Source organism: Vombatus ursinus, unplaced genomic scaffold, assembly GCF_900497805.2.
Source record: "Vombatus ursinus unplaced genomic scaffold, bare-nosed wombat genome assembly UNPS02014173.1, whole genome shotgun sequence".
NCBI lineage: Eukaryota > Metazoa > Chordata > Mammalia > Diprotodontia > Vombatidae > Vombatus > Vombatus ursinus.
Genome location: NW_020953951.1, coordinates 569915 through 592655, shown reverse-complemented (window position 1 = coordinate 592655; position 22741 = coordinate 569915). Strand labels below are relative to the sequence as shown.

The window sequence follows — 22741 nt, the reverse complement described above, 5'->3', positions numbered from 1 at the left end:
AATCCTACAGTTAATAATTGTCAGAAGCAGGATTTCAGTCTAAGTTTTCCTGACTCCAAGCTCAATACTCTCTCACTGGCTCCATAGTCCGGAACACTATGCTTCTCCTAATGCACGCTAAGTATCAGGTTTAGGGACTGCCATATCAAACTATTGGCTTGCAGTCCACTGAAGTCCCCACAACTTTCTTTTTTTTCACACAAACTGTTGCACAGCCATAACTCCTCTCCCTTGTACTTACGCTGCTGATTTTTTAATCTAATTTATCTCCACCAAATTTAATTTCATCAGATTAAAATAATTTTCCTAGCCTGTTTGGGTCTTTTGGGTCCTGCCATACAATGTGATAAATAATAACTCCTCTTCCTACTTTCACATCTGCTAATTTGATAAACCATCTATACCATCATTCAAGCAACTGAAAAAATGTTGAAGGACACAGGTTCAAAGACAGGTCCCTGGGGTACTTTGCTAAAGACCTACCTCTGGGTTCATATCCATCCATTGATCACTATTCTTTGGGTTTGATTATTTAATCAGCTTTGAATCTTCCTAACTGTACCTTTGTCTGTCATACTTCTTCTGTCTTGTTCACAAGGCCTTTGCTAAAGGCCCTATTGAAATCCTTGACTGTCAATGGCATTTCCATGACCCACCAGTCAGAAGAGGATCATAGTGTCATAGAATCCTGAATTTGGGGTTGGAAGGGACCCCAGAGAACATCTCATCCAAGACCCTCCTTCATTCTACAGAAAAGAATATTTCCAAGGGAATAGTGAGGGATAGTGACTTACCCAAAGTCACACAGAAAGTCAGTGACAAAGTCAGGACTGGTGTCTGGTTCTATCAATTCTCATATATTGATATGCCATCTCCCCTCTATTTAATTATTTTGCTGACACAGCTGCCTATCCTGTTTTATTAATTGATGCCATTACATCTTCCCTGTGGAGCAATTTAGTAAAACGATCTCTGGGATGAGAGTCTAAAACAATTGGGCTCTCTTCTTGACCCTATCACTGTCTGGTCACTATATGACAATTGACAAATCAATTTCCTCCCTAGGCCTCATTTTTTTAATCTCTAAAATGGTGGTAATAATTTCTGCCCTAGGCTAGGCCTCTGGACCTGGAGTCAGGAAGATCTGTGTTCATATCTAGCCTCAGAAGGTTCCTAGCTGTGTGACCCCAACCAGGCTACTTAAATCTATGCTTGTCACTTTTCCAATCTGTAAAATGGGAGATAAGAAGATCCCAGGAATATTGTAAAAATAAAATAGGATAATAGTTATTTGAGTAATACGAGCAAAGTAACATGAATCAAGTGTCTTGCAATTTTAAAGTGATGTATAAATACTAGCTATTTATTTAGTAGCTTGTCAAAATCAGAGAGATAATAGATTTAAAAGCACTGCGAAAAGTATAAAAGTACCAGTCAAATGTGAAGTGTAACTAATGTAATGGCCTTACCATCCCTTTGTTGACAGGACTGCCTGCAATTTTGTGATTCTAACTCCCCTGGAATTCCACAGTCCAGTAGAAACTTGAAAAATATGGAATGTCTCATGAATTTGGGTGTCATCCTTGCACAGGGGCCATGCAAATCTTCCATGTATATGTGTTGCCAACGTGAGCACAAAGGAGTGTGGGGGGTCTTCAAGGAGGATGAGTATCTCTGGTGTGAGGACTTGCTGAGCTCTTTTCAGAGTTGCTCGTCCACCCTTGGTGTCCACCCGGCACCCAACTCTAACCTGTGACTCCAAGAAGCTGTAGCAAGCACAGCGGCCACACCCCAGTAAAACCATCTCAGCCGATGAGCTAAACAAGGTGAGGGTAACCAATAGGCCTCAAACCCATTGCTGAGTTAGGGGGTGTTTACCTCAAGCACAAGACTTCCCCCCAGCGGAATGGGCAGATGAGAACCATTTGTTCCAATGGCCATGAAGGCGGCTAAAGAAGAGCTTGGTCAGACATCCAAGACGCCAAGGTTCCATTGCATCCCTAGCCAAAGGCATCTTGACTTTTGTCCTGCCGCTAGACTTCTGTGACTCTGGAAAAAAGAGTGAGGCCGATGACTTTGTGCAGCTCTGCCTCACTTAAATCCAATTCACTTGCAAGTCCACAATACCCCTTGATGTCATTAGTCCTCTTGGAAAACGAAGGACAAATGACAACAGAAGCTTGAAGAAGAAAATCTTAAAGTTCCCTCCCTGACAGTCTTTATTTAGCTACTACCTCAAGCCCTTGAAATCCTAAGATTTAAATCCCTCCCCAGCCTAAAGGAAGACATTTTCCACTTGGAGAGACAACCAGGAGAGAGACAGAAAGACAGAGAGAAAGAGAGGAGAGAGAGAGAGAGAGAGAGAGAGAGAGAGAGAGAGAGAGAGAGAGTCTCTCTGCTTAAGCCAGAGATTTCAGGAACTGTTTAAATGAGAGGAAGGCTCAGATGCAGAAAGAGGACAGATATCCAGATGTAGTAGGAACTTTTTTTGAGGGGCAGGCATGAGAAAAAGAAAAAAAAAAGAAGAGGGAGAAAGCAAAGACTTTATTTAGTCAGAGAAAAGAGCAAGGGAGGGCCAATGGGGAATTTCCCTACCTATCTTTCAAGGCTTAGCTCATCTCCCACTTCTCATTACTTTCAGCCTCCCTTCTCCAAACTTCCGAAGACTTCCCAGCTGCATGGCCTAACCATTGAGCCTCTTTTGTCCAGCATCCTCTCTTGCATCCTCAAAGCAAGTATTGCCCGCCTTCCAAGACTCTCAGAGGGCAATGCTCTCAGTTCCCTTCCTTCTGTTTCCTTCTGGTTGCTGTGAGCTCAGGGCCTTAAGTGGGGAGGGGAAGGGAGAGAGGCTCTGCTCAGATTGGTGAGATGTATGGGGGCTGTGCACACCTTCATGAAGTCTCAGGACAGAGGGAAAGAATGGAGATATTACAGGGAAAGAGTTAGAAGGACCTTTGTTGTTTCAGATGAAAACTCTAGGAGGCATTTATTGTTGGTGACTGAAAGTTAGATAGAAGCATAGATAAATAGAAGTGAGAGATCTAAGGAAAGATAAAAAGAAACATTCAAAGAAAAGTGGAGAGGCAGAGGAACTGGGAATATAAAGAGGAGGGGGGAGGGAGGTGCTGAAGTCTCCAGTCTTTGCCTTCTGATGCTGAATTAATGACTCTAGCTTATTCTGGGCAACTCTGGATGGTGGGGTGCCTAGGTAGGCCCTACTCCCCCTTCCTACTCATGGAAGTACTCATTCTACCTAGCTCTCTTCCCTTCCTTCCCCTCTCCTCCGCCCCCCACTCATCCTGCCTGGCCATACCCCAGGAGTGATTCACAGTCTGGCCAGCCCATCCAAATTGATTAATTATTGGAAACCGATTCCTTCAGACCAGCCTGGTAGCCTCCGGGGCATGCCGAGCCTGGCCAGGAAACCGCAGAGAGGGAGGCCTCTCCTTTCCTTCCTCCCGACTAATGAATTGGGATTTGATCCATCTAACCACAAATGTGGAGGGGCAAGCAGGCATTAGCCTAGCTGTACCCCAGAGCCTGCTAGGGAAGGAAACAGGAGGAAAGAAGCTCAGGCTTAGGAACTGGGACCCCTGGGTTCTAACCCTATTTATAACTCATTTTAATGTGTGACCTTGGGCAAAATAATTTATTGTTTCCATCTGAGCCTCAGTTTCCCTTCAATATCCTATCTTGGGGAGGGGGGATTATCTAGAAATACAAACTCTGGTTACACAAGACAAAATGGAACTAGGGGGATAGGCCTGGGGTTCATAGTGGCCAGGACTCATTCCAGAGCCTAGCATTGCCAGCCAGGAACTGGGATATGAGAGCCACCAAATCTTAGAATCACAGAATTTTAGAATCTTAACATCATGGAGTCTCAGAATACTAAAATCTTAGAAGAGCCACAACTGAGGATATTTTCAGCTGTGGTAGAAACAGTTTGCAACTTGTCCAAGGTGCTTAGCACAGTGCCTGGCATATAGTAGGTGCTTAATAAATGTTTATTGAGTTGAATTATTATTCAATTGAATAGCATTTAAACCCAAATCTTCTGAGTTGCCTGGGCTTTATGTCTTCCTTATTATGTGCTTCACTACCAGTCTATTCCATGTACGCCCATTCTCTGCACTGGTTAAATGACTTGCCCAGGGTCATACAACTAGTAAGTGTTATGTGTCGCCACCTAGCTGCCCCTGGAAGAAAGCCTTTTAAGAGGGTCACCAGGGTAACCTGACGGGGGAGGAGGAGGGAATGGATAGGTGCTAGTGGCTGCACCATATGGTGGCAAAAGCAGGTGAAGGCCATGAGTGAAGGCATGGGGATAATGGTCACCTACAGTACAACTTCCCCAAAGAAAGAAGGGTGGCCCCCATATGTGAGCACCCTAACATACTTATATAGGGCTAGTTTCACTTTTAGTCACAGAACCTTAGAATTACAGAATCATGGATTTGGAAGAGATAGAGACCATTTCATCTGCTTGAACCACATGAAACTCATTTGTAACAATCCTGTGAGAATTGGAAACTGAGGAGACACCCATCAATTGGAGAGTGACTGAACAAGTTATAGTATATGTGTGTGATGGAAAAAATACTATTCTACTGTAAGAAATGATGAAAGACATGGTTTTAGAGAAACATAGGGAGACTTGTATGAACTGATGCAAAGTGAGGTGAAGAAAACTAGAACAATTTATAGACACAGATAATATTGTAAAGTCAAACAACTTTGAAAGACTTAGGAACTCTGATCAATACAATGACCAACCACAATTACAGAGGACTTAAAATTAAAACATACTACCCACCTCCTGATGGAGAGGTGAACTTGAAATACAGCTTGAGACACATTTGCAGGGGTGGGGTTGGGAGGAGATGGAATGACAAATGTGGAAATTTGTTTGCTTGACTATACATGTTTAGAAAGGGGTTTTGTTTTTCATGCTTTTTCAGTTTGGGGGGTAGGAAGGTGGGATAGAAAGAATTCATATCTGAAAATAAAATAAAATTTAATTTAAAAAAGAAAAAAAATACCACCCTGCCCCTGCCCATCAAGACCTCCTTCCACTGTATATCTATACTGCAAAAAACATGAATAAAAGGCTATCTTCATCACCACCCTGTCCAGGCTATCACCCTGACCTAAACCCCATCCTCTCATCCAGTGCCCTCAGGGTTTCTTTCCCTCCTTCTCCTCCATGCCTCCAATTCCTACCCCCCCCCACACACACGGAAACTCCCTATTGTTTCTTTCAGCCTCCACAATCTTAGCTGACCATCCAATGGCAACTTATTTATCCCAAAACTAAACTGTGCTAATGGATGAGGGCAAGAGGAGACACCAATCCCTCCTCCAGGAACACATGGATGCCATCATAGGAGCCTCCGAGAGAAAACAGACCTGCCCTCAGGGTATGATTCTGGGGATTTCTAGTGGGGTAAGAGGTAGGTTGATGGAAAGTTATGGAAGATGAGGTACACAGAGACAGGTTTAACTCCTGGGCTTATTGACTGCCAAGCACTAAAATAAAAATAATTTTAAATGGAGTTGGTTTTTTTTGGCGGGGGGGGGGATTATAATCATACAATCTTAAAATCTCAGAAATAAAGAATCTTGAAATCTCCAAATCTTTGAATGTTTGAGACATAGACTATTAGACTCTTAGAATCTGAAGACTCACCCAATCAGCTCTGGGAGGGGGAACCGAGAGAAGTCGGGGTTTCCTGAGTGAGCACAGTCAGGCCAGCCTCTCTTAACAAGGTGATTGACCGATGACTTTCCCTATGGTTTCAATCTCAAGAAACTGGGGCTGGGGGAGCAGGCAGCTCTTGAAGACAGAATTATAGGGGGAGGGGAAGAAAAAAGATTTTTGCCAAATTAATGAAAAATCAATCTAGTCTCCCAGAGACGTTAATGTGCAATGGGCCCTGGATGGAGAGATAGCATGAAAATCCAATCTGGGAAATGGAAAGAGGCCTGGCCTTGGCAGGGGTGCCTAGAGGTGAGGATGGGGAAGCCAGAGAGGAAGGGGAGGGGGGTCCCCTAGCCTCCTAGAAGGAACGGAAGGATTCCTTCTCATGGGCTGGCCGCCAGCTCTTCCTAATAGGGAGGACTGAAGCATCATATAATTCAGAGACAGAAGAAACTTTCCATAGAGACCATCTTGTCCAAGGCCCTTATTTTACAAAGAAGAAAAATGTAGCTTAGACAGGGGAAAGGAAGGGAGGAAACAAGCATTTATTAAGCACCTACTATATGCCAGGAACTGGGGGCTAAGCGCTTAACAAATATTTCATTTGATCCTCACAACAGCCCTGAGGTAGATGCTGTTATGATCCACATTTTACAGTTGATGAAACTGAGGCAGATAGAGGTTAAGTGACTTGCCCTGGGTTATACAGCAAGTAAATATCTGAGGCTAGATTTGAACTCAGGTCTTCCTGACTCCAATTCCAGTGCTCAAGCTATACCACCTAGCTGCTTAGGAATAGTCTCATCTAAAACCACACAGTAACAAGGCAGGATTCTAACTCCAAATGTAATGCTTTTTTCATTGTAGCATCCTGCCTCTACTTACCCTGAGTGAGTGAAAGGAGCTAAAAGAGATCCATGGCAAACGGGGAAAGGAGTTAGAAGTGGGGGTAAGAGCTCCGAGGCAGTGGCCAACAGTCACATAGCAAAGCCTGTCAGGGTCCCAAGCTGCTTGATGTCCCATAGGCATCTTAAACTTAATACATGTAAAACCAAACTCATTATCTTTCCCCCACCAACCCTCCCTTCTTCCAAATATCTTTATTTTTGCCAAAGGGGCCATGACCATTCCAGTGTCCCAGGTTCATTGCCTCAGTATCATCCTGGGTACCTCACTCTCCATCACTCCAAATATCCAATCAGCTGCCAGTCTCGGCAATATCTCTCAGAGCAGACCCAATGCCCTTCACTCATACCAATACCACCCTAATTTAGACTTCCTTCATCTCTCACCTGGACTATTGAGATAGCGTCCTTAACTGATCGCCTGCCTCCAGCCTCTTACCATTCCAATCTTCCTACACATTGCTGCCTGATTTTCCTTAAGCACTGACCTAAATACATGACTACCTTACTCAATCAACTGCAGTGGCTCCCTATTGCCTGTAAGAAAAATACAAATTGCTCTGTAAGGCTTCATGTCCAGTGCTAGGGGTGAAAAGACAAAAACAAAATACAATCTCTACCTTCAAAATCATAGATTTAGAGCTAAAAGGAACCTGAGAAATCATCTAGCCCAATCCCTCATTTTACAGATGAGGAAACTGAGGCCCAGGAGGAGGAAGTAACTTGTCCAAGGTCATCCTGGTACCAAGCTTCAGAACTTGGATTTGAACCCAGTTCCAGAGCCCATTCCACTACACCACAGTTCCAACTACATTCTACTGTGAGGGATGAGTGAATGATGTCCTCTCTTTTCCCTTGCAACCAAGCCCCAAAGCCACCCTCCCAGGGGCAAGTAAAGACAGCAGAAGGCTTGCCTATGTGCAGCTGCAGTAAGAGACAGCTGGAGATCTGGAGGTCAAGTCAGCAGTGAAGCTGATTTGAGGGTTCTCCACATAGAGATGGCCAAGGGAGAGAAGGTAGAAAGAGGAGAGCAGAGAGCCCAGGACAGACCCCTGGAGGAACACCAGCATTAAAAGATCTCAAAGGAACAGAGGCAGAGAGAGTGGCCCACAAGGTAGGCAGTAAATCCTCTGGTCTTCCTGGGGTCTTTGGTTTCCAGGCTTGGGGAACCTGTTGATTGACTGGCTAATTAATTGATTCCTTGACCTCCACAATGGAACAATGGAAAGAGTGTTACCCTTGGAACCCCAGTACCCAAAGTCAAATCAGGATCTGTCATTTATTATGTATATATGACCTTGGACAAGTCTTGTTAGATTCTGTGGACCTCAGTTTCCTTATGTATAAAATAGAGGGTTAGACTAAACAGCCTTCCCTTCTCCAATATACCTCAACACTTGAAGTGGAGGAAAGACGCAGAGAGAAGACAAAGTCATAGATATAGACAATATTATCTCCCATCAACTCAAAACCCAGAATAATTCAACCTGACACGTCTCCAACTTCCCTCATCCACCCACTCCCCCACTTGCCTGCCACTATTCAGTGGGAAATAGTGCTGAGTTTGGAGTCAGAGGACCTGAGTTCAAATACCACACTAGCCACTTACTACCTGTAAGACCTCAGGCAGGTCACTTCACTTCCCTGGGCCTCAGTTTCCCCATCTGTAAAATGAGGCAGGTTAGATTCAATGGCCTGGAAAGTCCCTTCCAGCCCTAGATTTCTGAATCTGTATCCGACTCCAATGTCATCATCACAAGAGCATATATTTCTACTGCTCTTTAACGTTTGCTCCCTTTCCTCACAATAGCCTATGAGGCAGGCAGGGTAAGGGTTATCATCCCCTTTTGCCTAAAGAGGAAAGTGAAGAAATGATCACCATTGGCATTGTTATCATCATTACCAAACATCATAATCACCAGCATAATACCATCATCATCATCCAATCCAATACCAGCCAACCAATATTTATCAAATGCTTACTATGTGCAGAACACCAGGATTCAGAAACAAAGTGAAGAGCAGCCCCTGCCCTCCAGGAGCTTACACTTTCCACTCAGAGGATGCAACATGTAAATAGATAAGTAAATACCTGATTATTTGTTGAGGAAGAGAGTGCCAATAATTCAGAGGATCGAGAGGAGGTGACCCCTGAGCTGAGCCTTGAAGGAGTCAGGAATTCTAAGAGGTGGAGGTGACAAGAACAGTTATTCAAGGCATTAGATATAGAGCTTTGCCATCATCCCCAGCATTTGTCACCCAGTTCATGAATCCACCCTGGGGTCAGCTTCCTCTCTCTAAGGGGTTTTCAGGCTGTCTCTTCATTACTTCCAGTTGGGTTTGGGGGATGACTCAGTCTTGGGGACACAGTTTGATTGTAAGGAAATGTCTCCATTTTCCTGGGGAAGCCCCCTGAGCTCCAGGCCTGACTGGGGGAAGCTCAGAGCCAGGCCAGGCAAGAAAGAGGAGCTGGCCCAGTAGCTGGCCCAGCTACATTCCCTCTGTCACTCTCAAAGGTAAGCACAGCAGAGTGATGAATGGCCCCGGCCGGGCCGGGCTGGACCTGAGCTGGCCATGGTATTTAACAGCCGATATCGGATTGTGCCGGCCCCGCCTGTGACCAGTGCATTACGAGCGTTAATGGAGTCCTGAGGCCCCATTGATTTTTCATTAATTTGGTAAAAATCTTTTTCTTCTCCCCTATAATTCTGTCTTAAAACGCTCCCCCTGACAGCTCGATAACTCACTCCTCCCTTAATGCACGTCTGGCTCATCTGTCGTCTGGGGGCTGCTGGGGAGGGGCCCCAGCCTGGGCCTGGGGGAGATGGGCTTGACCTGTCAATCATATCCTCCCCCCTCTCCCCATTCCAGCTCTGGCCAGGCTGGGCTTGGGCCTGGGAGAAGGTAAACATTGAATTATTCATGGAAGACTGGGGGGAAGGCTCAGGTCCAGAGAGATAAGTGCCCTACCTTATCCTGGGACCCTTAGCTGATCCCTTTCCTACCTCCCAGGAAAGGTTTACTAATCCAAGAAGAACCTCTGATTTCCCCACACTGGATGACATACTTTTAGGCTTCAGGGGTCCCCAAGTCTCTGCCTAACCATTGGTTGGAGGGCAGTTGGAGCCACTGACCTCATCTATCTCCCTTACAGCTTGGGCTTCCACGAGAAGGATACAGGTTAGATGTGGGAAAGTCCTTCCTAGGTTACGAGAATTGGCAAGAGGTGAAGAAGGTTGGAGATATCATTCAAAAGAACAGGGGGAACAGACAGAGAAACAGAAAGATGCTGAGGCACAGAGTCACAAAAATTGAGAGGGAGAGAGAAAGAGACTAAAAGCAAGACAAGGACAGACAAAGTCAGAGACACAAAGAGAGAGAAAGAGCTTCAAAGGTAGACACAGAGACAAGGACAGAGACAGAGATACTGCCACAAAGAGAAAGAGATGGGAAGTGGAGAGGGATACATCAGGGCTCTCCAGTCCTGGAAGCAGGAGGACAAACTCTAGCAGCCTAAGAATCTGATTCTAAAATTTTCCCAGGGATGGGAACCAGCAGTGGCTTCCTGTGCTCTCTCCCGCTATGCCAGATCCTGGGATTTCATCAGTCTTACTGACCCTTTCTCCGAACCCTGTCTGTCTCTCAGGTGGCTCACTTACAAAGCCTCTTCTCACTCTTCTCTATGCTTCCGTTCATACTGTTCCCCCAATTCCTACAGATCCTCCTTCAGAAAGTCTTCCATGATTGTCCCCCACTTCAACTCTGACCACTGATTTTCCTGGATTCCTTCCGTCCTTAGGGACTCCTCCTGCAGATCTAAGGCTTCCTGAGGGAAGCAGCAATGTCTTCCCCTCCTAACTGTATTCATTCCCTCAGTTCTTTCTTTGGGCTTGGGATGAGGTTGGCCATACTCTGGAGGTTCCCCTCCTCCCAGAAAGGCTCCTCCCTAATCTTCCTTTTGCCCAGGAATAAATGACTCAACGTCCCCTGCCCTTGAAGTTGGAGCTCTGCGGGCTTTGGCAGATGCCCTCCTCCCTACACCAGCTCTCAGTACAGCAGAGACGTGCACACAGACCTCTCTCCTCCCCAGAAGGACAGAGACACACACAGATCCTTTCTCACCCACCCTCAGTTACACACACAATGACAAGTCACCACACAAGTGTAAGACCCTAAGGGCAGATGCAACCTTGGGCACAGAGATCTTCACTTAATGTCACACCTCTTTAATGCTCTGCCTCCTCCCTCTGAGGAACCCTCTTGGATGGATGGCCCAGATTGGGCAGCAGAGACTTTATCAAAACTTCATTAGGACTTGAGTTTCCTTCACTGGTCTGGTCTGCAGGCAGCCTCTCCTCATCACAAACAGGACAGAAATACCTTATGTGTGCATCCATGTACAATTTCATGCAGCCTTCACCACACTCTTTGCATTTACACAGGTTGCCCTTCCATACCTCTAACCTCAGAAAGCCTTTTTCCCTCCAGAGCCAAGCTCTTCTTAAGGATCTTCCTCTTGCCTGCCCTCAAAGTCCTTCCATCCCTCCTCAATATTCCTAGAGCACCTTGCCTGGATCTCTCCTTTACCCTCTTACCTTGTGTAATACCCATCCTTGTCCGTGACAAAATGATGATGGTAAGCCCAGAGGATCCTCCAAGCCTGGCCTGAGTGCTTGGGTCTGACACTTATAGCCAGACTGGGACTCCTCCCTCTCCCCTCATCCTGACCTGGGACTCAGGTGCACTCAATCGGCAGCAAAGAGATCATACCATAGAGCCCCCAGGCCCCCAAGCACCCCTCTCTGCACCTGTAGTATCCTTTGCTCTTTTAGGGGTGAGGCAGATGGGGTGGCAATTAGGTATGGACTTTTCCTTTCTCTGGCCTGAGTCAGGCTGCTAGTTCTTATCTCATACCAACAGAGACCAGGGAGGGAAAGTAAGAGGCCAGTCAAGGATGATACATACCTGGGCTACAGGAACTCTGTAAAGGCAGAATGGTTACTCTAGGAAGCTTTCTGGGATCCTCCTTCTCAGTTAAAGATCTTGCCCCTGCCAGCATCTCAGAGGATAGTGTTTGCTCTCCGCTTATACAGTATTTTGTGTTAGTCTCCTCTGAATAGACAGACACCTTATTTCAGATCAGTCTTCAAGCCCCATAAGGGTAGGGATGGATCGTGACTTATCTATACTTTGTCTCTCCTCTGACCACCAGCACAGAACCCCATAGCTAGAAGGCACTTAACAAATGAGAGGCTCCTCTCTGTCCCTTTGACAGTGACCTTCCCTTCCATCATGCCCTGTGGAACGCTCATTCTGTTTTTAAGAATCTGCCTTGCTGTTAGACTTCATTCTTCCATGGTCTTTTCATCTCCTTTCTATCACAAAAACCTGACTGTCCTCTGAAGACACTCCATCCCTGTGTGACTCAGGGGAAGTCACTTAACCTCTGTCTGCCTCAGTTTCCTCAAATGTAAAAAGGGGATAAAAATAGTAGCTACTTCTCAGGGTTGTTGTGAGGAATCAAGTGAGATAATATTTGTAAAACGCTCAGTGCAGTGCCTGGCACATGGTAGGTGCAATGTAAATGTTTATTTCCTCCCTCTCCTCCTGTCCTTCTCCTTCTTCCATGACTCATCTCTCTTAGACCTATTCCCTTTCCTCATTGAAACCTCCAGTAACTCCATTCCCCACTATGTTCCCAGGCCTCTCTATCCCCACTCCCCAACACAAAAAGAATCTCAACCTTTTGGTTAACCTTTTGAGTCTTGAATTCCTGACACCATCATCCTTTAGGCAGCTAGATGACACAGCAGATAGAGTGCTGGGCCTGGAGTCAGGAAGCTCTGAGTTCAAATGAAGCTTCAGACAGTACTAGCTTGTGACTCAGGGCAAGTCACTTAACCCTTGCCTGCCTCAGTTTCCTCAAATGTAAAAAGGGGATAATAATAGCTCCTACTCATGATTGTTATGAGAATCCAATGAGATAATATTTGTAAAGCTCAGCACAGTGCCTGGTAGGTGTTTGATAAATGCTTCTTTCCTTCAGAATCCAACTCTGTGTGACTTGCACTGTCCACCTCCATTCCTGCGCTGCAAGCCTTCTTGGGTAGACCACCCCTACACCCCACCAAGGCTCATCCAAACCTTTTCTTCTTGAATCATCTACTCCATTATGGCCTCCTTCTCTCTCAGAAAAAAAAAAACATGCTTGATTCTTCACTGGAAAAATTGAGTCTGTCTGCCTCAAGCTCCCTGTTCCTCAGCTCAGCACTTCAAATCACCTCAGCATCATCCCTCATCTTCTCTTTCTCCATGTCTGTGATGAAGTGTCCCTCCTGCTCACCAACACTCCCTCATTTATGCCATCCCCCCATTTGTTTGCTCCTTTCATCACCCCCCTCCCTAATTTATAATCTCTGACAATCTCCTGGCTTCCTTCCCTGCTGCCTTCAAACATGCTTGTGTCTTCCTCATCCTTACAAAAAACAAACAAACAAACAAAACCTTTGCTTGACTCCATCAGTCCCTAAAAGTAGAATCCTACATTCTTTCACAGCTAAAAATGGGGATGGGGTGGAGATTTCCTATAGTGGTTGCCTCTACTTTCTTATTTCTCAAGTCTTTGGAATTCTTTGGCCTGTACCTGTTCTTGTTTCAGGCATATCCGACTCTTCGTGACCCCATTTGGGGTTTTCTTGGTTGAAATACTGAAGCGGTTTGCCATTTCCTTCTCTGGCTCATTTTACAGATGAGGAAACTGAGGCAAACAGGGTTAAATGACTTACTCAGGGTCACACAGCTAGGAAGTATCTGAGGCCACATTGAACTGTTGTTCCTGACTCCAGGTTCAGTGCTCTAACCACTGCACTACCTAGCTCACACATTCTACAGGAAGCCAAACTGTCCTCCTGATATTTCTTGTACATAGCATTGCTTCTTTAGCCCCTACACCTTCTCATAGTCTGCCTCCCATGCCTGAAATGCTCTCCCTCCTCACCTTTACCTCTTAGAACCCCTAACTTTTTTCAAGAGCTCAGCCAAAGTACTTCCTTCTATAAGAATCTTTTCTTGATTCTCCAATGACTGTACATTTATTTTGTTACAGAATCTGTTTTTATTTTTCTGTTAACTTGTCATATGCCTCTAATAGAATGGAAAGTCCTCGAGGACGGGAATTCGTTAATCTCTGCCCTTGTCCCCTTGCCACTCAGCAAGGTGTATAAATCCTAACCCTTAGCTTCCTAGACAGAGGAGGAAGGATTTCCTAGGCAGTGTGATCCTGGATTTGGGCCTTTTCATGGGAGAAAAGAATTTCCTGGACATTTTACCTCTTGGAGAGAGAAAAGGATTTCACCTTTGGTGAATTTCACATGAGGCTCCTGGGCCTGGATGGCAAGAGACTGGATGGGTTTTCATTGCATAGAAGAACACGAGTCTGAATTTTTCACTCTGCTATTAAAGTACTATTCAAATAGTATAGATCCAATGGGAAGGCTTAGCCTCACTAGCATCACCAAATGACTTTCTCTTCTAGGGGTTCCAAGTCCTTAAAGGGTCTCTGTGGAATAAAAGAAAGACTCAGAAAATCAGTGACCTGATGCCTGTTTGGCAGCCAAATGTGCTTCCCTTGGTGGGGGCAAATGGGAAGTGGTGTTGAGTTTGGAATGTGATAGAGAGAGAGCATTAATTAATTGCTTATCATGTACCAAATACTGTGCTAAGTACTGGGCATACAAATTCAAGGAAATAAGACAGTTCCTACACTCAAGAAGTTTACATTCCAATGGGGGAAGGCAACCTGTAAAAGAGAATTGGACAGCAGGTGTAGGGACAAGGTGATTGGTGAGAAAAGGGAGAAGTCTTTTGACTTCTCTAGAGAGTGTGCCGAGGTAGTAAACAGGTGAAGCATATCTGGGGCCATTCCTGAAATAGCGAACTCTATGAGACAAGCACCAATCACCAATCGCCAATCAGGAAAAAACCTCAGGGAGTTCTTACCAGGGTGAGAAGTCAGTTAGTGAGGAGGCAGAGAAGTCTGAAGGTGGAAGTGAGGACCTTGTGGAAAAATGGGACTCACCAAAAAGAGAGAAAATTGTATTGATATTTCTGGGCTTTTGTGAATTCTTTTATATATTACCTTATTTTGTTTATGGGCTCTAGTAAGTCCTTTGCATTTTTTCCATTATTTTTGTAGTGAAATGACAACCAACCTGTACCTGATAAATGCATCTGTTACTTTTGGATGCCTACACGATAACTGGGAATCCAATTACCCACATCTGAGATCTGTCAGTGGAAATGAGGGTGGGGGGGGAAGGGGGTGGTAATATAAGGCAAAGAGGGAGTGATCTTTTGGGGTAGTTTCCAAGTTTGAACTGAGTGCATGTGAGCTCAGTATGGGGACAACGGATCATAGGTTATACTTGCATCAAGACTAAGCCTTCCTCTTGGCAACTTACGCTCATTTTTTCTTGTTCTGCCCTGTGGACTGCAGCAAAACAAGACTAAGCACATGGTAGCCCTTCGGATAGAGGAACACAGCTGTTACATGGCTTCCACTTCTTTTCTAGGCTAAACACCCCTGGTTCCTTCGAGCAGTCGTTATGTGGGTAGGATCTTGGGGTACTATGCCCTCCTAGATACCTTGTCTGGGTGGTCTTCAGCCCCCCTCCCCTCTCTCTCTGTCTCTCTCCCTTTCTCTCTCTCTCTCTCTCTCTCTCCCCTCTCTTTCTCCCCCTCTCTGAGAGAGAGAGAGAGAGAAAGAAAGAGAGAGAGAGAGAGAGCAGTTAGAACTAGTGACAAGAAGGATCTTCAAGGAGTGTGACCCTTTTAAACATAGAAGAGAATCATGGAAGGAGAGAGTAAGCCCGCAGTTAGAAGCTGAGCTGAAGAGAAGAGCAGGCTCAGATGGGAAACTGGGCCCAGGAGAAAGCACCCTGAGGACACCCCAAGAAGTTGAAATACTCTGGGGCCTTGCATTATTGGACATAAGCTGCACTGGCCACATACGTTCCCTACACACAAGACCTTCCAGCTCTTAGCATCTGCTGTTCTCTCAGACTGTCCGCCATACTTGGAAAACTCTCCCTTCTCAGCTCCATCTACTAAAACCACCTTCTACAATAAGCTTTCCCAAACCCCTCAATCCCAATGCCTTCCCTCTGGTAATTATTTTCTATTCATCCTGTATATAGCTTGCTTTGTACATATTTCTTTGCATGTTATCTCCTCCATTAGATTATTAACTCTGTAATCTGTCTTTTGCCTCTTTTTGTAACCCCAGTGCTTAGCACAGTGCCTGCTGTGTAAAAGGTGCTTAATTAAAGCTGATTGATTGGTTATACATGTGCCTCACTTCCTGTGAATTCTAGGTTTGTGCCCACTCTTCCGGCAGAACTTAGAGTAGTGATCTCCACCACTAGGGACCCATACTACTGATTGTGACACCAGAAAAGTGTAACACAATTACATTTTATGACATGAGGAGTAAGGAAGGAGAGGGCATGGGTAGTATGGTAAAGGTATGGATATGGGAGAGTATGGGTAAATTGGAAGAGCCTCCAGCTTGGATTTAGGAGACCTGGCTCTAATTGTGTGACAAGTGACTAGTGGCATGTGACTAATTATGTGATCTGGGCAAGTCATTTCCCCTCACTAGGTCTCAGTTTCCTCATGTATAAAATAGGTATGATAATGTAGGCATCATCTACCACACAAGGCTATTGTGAAGGAAACATTTTATGAAACTTAGTTACAAAAATATGAACTGTCATTATTATTGGCATTCCAAGGGAGGCCCCTCTCCAAACATCAGGAAATATTTAGATTTCTTGGGGTATTGTACAGGCAGGGTATCTGAGTGGAAAAGAGACAGAAGGAAGCCATCTGACTCCTTTTGTGTTCCTTGCAGGTAGAACATCTAGGTCACCTTTTGCTTTCCTGCCTCTTCACCCAAATGTCCAGGGGCTACATATACAGAGCCATAGACCTCTGTGATTCTGGCCCTGTAATTCCCTCCCCTAATGTCCCCTAGAGACCTGCCTGGGTCTTGGTTCCATGGATACCTGGGTGCATTTGGAACAGGACTGGTTCCTAGAGCCTCCCTCTGGCCTCCCTTTACTGGCAGGCTCCCACAGGTCTTTGGTGTGGTTATTGATGATGGATGGAGAGACCTCCCCAGTTCTTGCCCATGAGCTTGCTGCCAGGGCGTGGTTTGTTTGGTGAATTTACCTCCTCCTGTTACCATCCCTTTTCTCATGCTACCCATTATAAAGGAGGGTTGGCCATCCCTATTGTGGAGGAGGGACTGAGGAACAGAGATATTAACCTAGCTGAATGACCTGAGTAAGTCACTTAACCTTAACCTTCCTCTGTAAAATAAGGGGTTTTGGACTAAATGGCCTTTAAAGTCTCATCCAGCTCTGAATTCTGTGGCCCAGGTTACAACTCAAAGTCATTGGGACCTCTGGAATTGCAGGTCTCTGACTTCAATCTGTCACTCTTGCCTGTGTGATCTTGGGCAAATCATTTCACTTCTCTGTGCCTCAGTTTTCTTCTCTGTAAAATGGGGGTTATAATACTTGCATTAGCAAATGGGACTTGTTTTGAATCTTAAAGTATTAAAGAAGTATCATTTAGAACTGGGGGGGTGGGGCAGGACAGAGGAGCCCTGCCTTCCCAGTCAAAAGACCCATCTGAGTTTGTAGCCTGGCTCATTCAAACAACCAACCAATCAATCAAACAAGCATTTATTAAGTACTTACTAAGTGCCAGGCACATGTAACAAAATCAAATAGTCCTTGACCTCTGGGAGTTTGCACTGTAATGGAGGAGACAACATGGACATTTAGGGGTTTATACAAGACACATGCATAACTGTATAATCCTGGGCAGGTCATGGAGAAGCTCTCTGCCTCAGTTTTTTCACCTATAAAATGGGGATAATAATCCTTGCACTCCTTATCACACAGGGAGGAGATTTGGGAGAAAGTGTTGTGGAAACCATAAACCTCTGTAGAAACGGGGGCTACGATGAGGATCATTATTCAGAACTCTTGGTCTCTGCCTCTGGGAGCTTCCAGAATTCAAAGTTCCCCCTGGCTTAGCCACCAGAAATCCAAGTCTCTGCTGTGGGATACTCTGGAACTGTTGTCTCTGCATTTGGAAGCCCCAGACCTCACGGTCCCCCTTGCTTCCTTCTGCTCCACTCCACTCAATTCTGTTAGAAAGCCATTGTATTAAAATATATTAATAATTATATAATATTACATAACATAAAATAAAATATCATCTCTATTATACACATATATCCTATGTAATAACATTATATGAACTAGCCATCACACCATAGTGGAGTTAAGGTCTAGTCCCACCAGTTTGACAAATACTGGCTGTGTGACCTTGGGCAAGTCGTTTAACCTCTGCCTGCTCCAGGCAACTCTCTGTTTAAGACCTAGTTGCAAAGAAGGTGTTGACCTGCTGTCAGAAAGGAGTTTCCTCATCTGCAAGCTTCCTCATCAGGGAGTAATGTATACCAGCTAAATCCAGTCCCTGTCGTTATCCTATGTGAGTAACAGCAATGATAGCTGACCTTTTACCTAGAGCTTTCAGGCTTGCAAAGCATTTGAGCCTCATAATAGCAGAATGAAGTAGGGACTGTTATGATCCCCATTTTATAGATGAAGAAACTGAGGCTCAGAACAGTGTGAAAAATGAAGCATAATGGTAGGGACCTCAAGTTGTAATCCAGATCACAGAATTTAAATCTGGAAGGGATCTTGGGGAAGGGTCCTAGTGTGGTGAGGGCCTCTGTCCTGGGTGCTGAAGATACAAAGATGAATAATGACATAGGGTTCAATATAATGGGGAAGGGGAGGGATGTGACATTCACAGAGAATTATGGCACAAGGTAAAGGGCTTCTGGGATATTTGAGGAGAGACTGCCCATTTTCTAGGGCAGGCGGATATAGCACTAGTCTTGGACTCAGGAAGACCTGAGTTCAAATACAGCCTCAGTCATTTACTAGCTGGGTGACCCTGGACAAATCACTTAACCCTGTTTGAATCAGTTTCCTCATCTGTAAAATGAGCTGGAGAAGGATATGGCAAACAACTCCAGTATCTTTGCCAAGAAAACCCCAAATGGGGTCACAGAGAGTCAGACACGACTGAAAAACAGCAAGTCTGCTTTCAGCTGACTGGGTCAGGAGAGTCTTTATGAAGGAGGTGACCCCTGAGCTGGGCCTCCACGGAAGAGAAGGATTTCTCAATCATCAGAGATGGGGGGAGGAGGACTCATTTCCAGGACGGGGCTGCTCTACCTAGCAACTTGGTAGTTTCTCTATGCTATGTCTCTCTTTATTCATTAACACTACAAAAACCCCTTTTGCTGTCATCTGAAAGTTCTATTTTTGGCGATAGCATTGTGATTTAATGTGCTTCGTTATTTTTTAAAATCTTGGTTTAACACTTTGTAATACAGTGATTTGAAAGTTTCCTCTAAGCAGATTTTGTCTCCATACTTCATGTTAACGTCTATCCTGGCTGAAAAAGATCTGAAAGTCAGTCAGTTAATAAATAGTCAGTCCACCAATTATGCAAAAGTATTTGTTGAAATCTGGCTGGTATAGTAGGGAGGGAGATGTGGCCTCTGGAGATCAGACCCCGAGGGTGGAGGGTGGAGGGTGGTGGTTCCGGTGCATAGAAGGAATGTTGGCAGGGCAGACAGCAAGGCCCAGTTAGGCCCTGGTTTCCTGGTGGTGAATGACCTTCATTTGCTTCCAAACTGTCCAGTGGCTTATTTTTGTTTTTATTAGGGGGGAGAGATGGGGAGCCTAGGAAGCAGAGTTGCAATTCTGTGCTTGGCTACTGGAGCCCCAAGCCCCCTGGCGGCCTCAGGGGTCACCGACTCTTGCTCCCTTGCTAGCGGCTGCCGCTTTCTCCCTCTCCTGCTCCCCCTCCAGATGCTGTGAAGATGCCTGCTCCTCCTGGGCTATCCTCCCTGCAGCTCCTCCAGGGTCAGCAGGAGCCTCCCCGATACCAGAGAGTGGGTGTAAGAAGAATCCGCGCCATCGGCAAGGAGCTCAAGTCCTAAGGAAACATAACCCCCCTCCCAAATCAGGGCTTACTCAAGGTCTACCCAGAGGCTCTGTCGAATTTTGGGGAGCTCATCCCATTCCCCTCTGGCTCCCTCCTTTACTTCTTCCGTCCTCCCCTACCCAGCTCATGTGCAGGCGCGCACACACACACACACACATTCTGAAGGTGAGACCATGGAAGGGTCCTCGCTCCCAGAGGATCAGGGTCTGCCATCCCAAGCCATCCCAACTGTGCAGGAGTGAGGAGCGCTAGCCAGAGGATATTTGAGACGTCCGCTGCTGTTGGGGGGGAGGGGAGGACTGGGGATGGTGGGGGCCAGGTGGAAAATAATTGCCTGCCGGGGGGGCGGGGAGTGCTTGTGGCTGACCGCCCGGCGAGGTGGTTATGGGCGCAGAGAGGGGGGAAGAAAAGGGGGGTGCGGAGGGAGAGGAGAACCGCGGAGCCGGGCAGCAGCTGCAGAGCCCCGAACAGCTGTGATCTTCTCCTTGGTTTTCCAGCAGTTTCTTTTGAAACCCCAAAGGATCGTCTCGAATGTCCTGTTTTTGAGACCACTACTTCTGCACCCCCACCTTCTCCAAGAAACCTTTCTGTCAGTAACAATCCTCCTTGAGATTCCACATAGCACTTAATTTTGTAACTGGGACCTTATTTATCCCCCAACTAGATGGTGAGTTCCATGAGGGCTAGTGGGGGCAAAGGGTATGTTTTATTTACCATTGTACATCCCCCCCACCCCCAAGCCTAATGAGGGCCTCTGCAAGCTGTTTAGACTCAATAAGTGTCTGATGAATGAACGAATGATTGAGTTCTTGACGCAGAATCAGGACCCAAACCCACTTTCTCCTCACATTTCTCTGAATTTCCCCAATAAGGAAACTACGATAAGGCAAGACCAATTGATCCCGGATTCATTGAGCTCCTCACACGTGCCTAGTCTTGTGCTGGGAATGTTGTGATGGAGGTGAAGAAAAAATCAGACAGGAAAATGACAGACAGGTTTCTTGTCTCCCTGATCCAGCTCACTATCCATTATGCCATACTGCCCCTTCCCATAATCAAGGAAGGCTTTCTGAAGGAGGTGGGACTCAAGATGGGCTTATGATAGGGCCATGGGACGTCACAACTGGAAGGGACATCCAGTCAAATCTTCTGTTTTACAAAGTGGCAGAAAGAGACCCATAGGTTTGAGGAATTTATTCAAGGTCACACAGATAAGTCAGTAGCAAAACTAAAGTGTTTTGTTGTTTTTAAGACTAGGTCTCACCATCTTGCCAGCCTGGAAGTAAAGTGGCCAATCCCAATATCGGCTGTCACAGAAGATTGGACCTGTTCTGTCTTTGCACTGATTCGCTCTTCCTTAGGTAGCCTGATGGCTTTCTGATCCTGAGAGCTCATCATACTGGCTCTACACTTTATGGAGATATCTAATCAGATTTAGCCTTTCTGAAGCTCAGAGCTCAGTGGACCCACCAGCCTCAGTCTCCCAAAGAGCAAGGATTACAAGCCTGATTAAGGACATGACCCTAAACTATCTCCCTCCAAGACTTCTTCCTCTCCTGCTGCCATCACTATACTTCATATGGCATCACCCTTGATTTTTTAAGATTCCCAAATCCAAGAATAGTCATATAGTATGATAGACCTGAGTTCTAGGCCTGGTTCTGCCACTAACTGCCTTTGGAACCTTGGATAAGTGATTTCACCAACCTGGACCTTAGTCTCCTCATATGTAAAATGGGGATTTTGACTCTACTCACTCTTCCCTACAGATGATTGAAATGACCACATGAGATGCGTGAATAGCATTCTGAAATGAAAAAAAAAGTGATCTGCCTGCCTCTCCACACTAACTCAACTCAGCCAGTCCCCTGATGAGAAAACCAGCAACCAGTCCAATGACTTTTGGACATTAAACTGAGTGGCTGTTCCCCTATTTCTTCAAAGAATCTCAGATCTGGGTTCTCCACATCTTTCCTAGGAACCGAAAGTCTCAGGGTCTTGTTTCTCTGCCACCCCAACTCCCAGACAAAGCATGAGAGATGGCAGGGAATAGGTTACCACCAGGGAAACATTTGTTCCTTGGGAATATGGGGGGGGAAGGTCTCTGGAGAACAGATGACTATTTCTCTCTCCCTCCTCCCACCCCTACCAAGTTGAGTAGTGGAACACTGGGATTATCAAAGGCTAGAACTCTCCAGGGCCCCAGTTCAGAGGGATCAGGGAACTCAGGAAGGCTTGACTTATCCTGGGTTTCAGGAATGTGTGACTCAATGTGATCAATGAGCTCCCTTCTCCCCACCGCAGTCTGAAGAACCCTGAAGCAGGACTCAGCATGTCTAACTTTCCCCCTGTTCTCTGTCTATATTTACATCTTCCTATCTTTCTTTCTATTTCTAACTTTATCTCTTTAATTTGTCTCTCTCAGTCTCCATGTGTCTGTTTCTCTCTGTTTCTTTCAGGAACAAATGCCTGAATGTGTGGCCGGGCAGCCCCTCTCTCTCTCTCTCTCTCTCTCTCTCTCTCTCTCTCTCTGTCCCCACCTCTCTCTCTCTCTTTCTCTCCCCTATCTTTTTTTCCTCTCTCTCCCCCCATCTCTCTTCCCATCTCCCTGTCTGTCTCCCCCTCCCCTTTCTCCATATCCCTATCTGCATTTCTCTTGATCTTTCCATCTCTTTTTATCTCTTCCTAATTTGAACTCCATGTGTCTGTTTATCCTTTTTGTCTTTATCTTTGATGTTCTCTATCTGTGTATCTGGTTCTGCCTTTATTTTTGCCTTGGTCCATATCTCTGCTCCTCCCCCATCTCTCTGTGTCTATGTCTGTATCTCTCTGATTCTCTCTATCTTCATCTTTATTTTCTATTTCTCTACCTCTCTCTTCCTCTCATTTTCTCTAGCTATATCTTTACCTCTTTCTCTCTGTGTCAATATCCTTGCCTTTCTATGTGTCTATAACTCTGTCTTGCTTTGTATCTTTATCTTCACCTCTCTGTCTCAATCTCTGCCCTGGTCTATCTCTGTCCATGTCTGCCTCTGTC

At 45.6% G+C, this 22741-nt stretch overlaps 1 non-coding gene across 1 annotated transcript; it reads right to left on the bottom strand.

Moving 5' to 3' along the window:
* Positions 1 to 1546: 1546 nt before the first annotated feature.
* Positions 1547 to 1648, bottom strand: LOC114041454. Its single transcript, XR_003568928.1, has one exon. It is a non-coding gene; the product is annotated as a U6 spliceosomal RNA (small nuclear RNA).
* Positions 1649 to 22741: the final 21093 nt, after the last annotated feature.